The sequence below is a fragment of the Callorhinus ursinus genome, unplaced genomic scaffold (genome assembly GCF_003265705.2).
Source record: "Callorhinus ursinus isolate GAN/ISIS: 27379988/994484 unplaced genomic scaffold, GSC_fseal_2.0 scaffold107, whole genome shotgun sequence".
NCBI lineage: Eukaryota > Metazoa > Chordata > Mammalia > Carnivora > Otariidae > Callorhinus > Callorhinus ursinus.
Window position 1 is genome coordinate 723,985 of NW_027397169.1, and position 1,419 is coordinate 725,403.

The 1,419-nt window shown below is 47.2% G+C and overlaps 1 protein-coding gene across 2 annotated transcripts in view; it reads left to right on the forward strand.

Annotated features, from left to right (window-relative positions):
* The first annotated feature begins 787 nt into the window (after nucleotides 1–787).
* The window catches only part of CLEC4G (C-type lectin domain family 4 member G), a 12,982-nt gene continuing 12,350 nt past the window's right edge, over nucleotides 788–1,419 (forward strand). For both annotated transcript variants that reach the window (XM_073889449.1, XM_025863328.2), the window contains exon 1: nucleotides 788–1,049. The gene's annotated coding sequence lies outside the window, so the exon portion shown is untranslated. The remainder of the gene's footprint in view (nucleotides 1,050–1,419) is intronic.

Consider the following 1,419-nt stretch of genomic DNA (forward strand, 5'->3'; position numbering starts at 1 on the left):
ATGGTGAAATCATTGAAGGGAAAAAATAGCAACAGTGAATTTAGCTGTTTTAAGCAAATTTTAAGTGCTTTTAAACATATTAACGCACATAAGCTTGTAACAGTCCAATGAGGTAGGAACTAATATTACAGACTGGGAACCGGGACGGAGGGAGGCTCCCCCTATGATTAGACAGCTCGGGAATGGGATAGCTGGGGTTTCAACACAGGCAGTTCGACTCCCAACTGGAAAACAATACCAGGTCTTTAAACCAAAAACAGCAGAAAGAGTAAATAAAATCTGTATTGGTGAAAAAGACTAGCAAACAGGGTATACCTGAGATAAGCCTGGAAGGAGAAAGAAGATACAGCAAAAATAGGAAAGCAATGAGAAAAACTGTGAGGAAAACAGAATGTGCACCAGTATGGCTGCAAAATTAAAGATCCAAGAGAAACAGCTTCTTTACAAAGTGTGACCCAAATAAAAACAGAATTTTGTAAAATGCAGCTTAATTTATTGATCCTTCGTTTGTTGTCTTTTTTTCTTTTTTAAAGCAGGCTCCATGCCCAATGTGGGGCTTGAACTCACGACCCTGAGATCAAGGGTGGCGAGCTCCACCAACTGAGCCAGCCAGGTGCCCCCGCTGTTTGTCTTCTTGGTATTTTGACTAAGAAACTCTTCCCACCTGGGTTTTTCCCCCAAAGTTTTGCTTTTCAAATATTTAGGTTTAGACCCACCTGGGCAGGGATTGACTGTCTTATTCACCATTATGTGGCCAGGACCTTCCACAGAGCCCAGCACACAGTAGATACTCAAATCTCTGTTGAATGAATTAATGAGGGGGCCGCTGTGTGGGAGACCGAAGAGCATGAAAACCAGGGATGGGGGGGAGGTATGAGGCCACATGCCCACGGAGGGAATAGAATCCTCTTCCTGCAAAGAAACATAGCATTGGCCTGTGGGCATCTGGACCCAGAAGGCTGTCTGTATCATTTGTTCGCCAGACCGTGGGCACCGGTCTTCAATAGCGCCGCTGTATATTTGGGGGGAGGAACTGCAGCAGGGGACAGGTAAGACCCAGTTTCCATTTGGCGGGGGGAAGCCTTTCAGTTCCCTCTCCTCCGACATTTGGTTTTTAGGACTCCCAAAGATTCTTGAGCAATTCCAGAGAAAAGAGAGATAATCCGAGATGCCTGCTCATAAAGGGAGAAAGCCACTAATTAGGGGCACCTGGGTGGCTCAATCAGTTAAGTGTCCGACTCTTGATCTCAACTCAGGTCTTGATCTTAAGAGTGTGGGTTCAGGGGCACCTGGGTGGCTCAGATGGTTAAGCGTCTGCTTAGGCTCAGGTCGTGATCCCGGGGTTTTGGGATCGAGCCCCACATCGGGCTCCTGGCTCAGCGGGGAGCCTGCTTCTCCCTCTCCCTCTGCCTCTCTCCC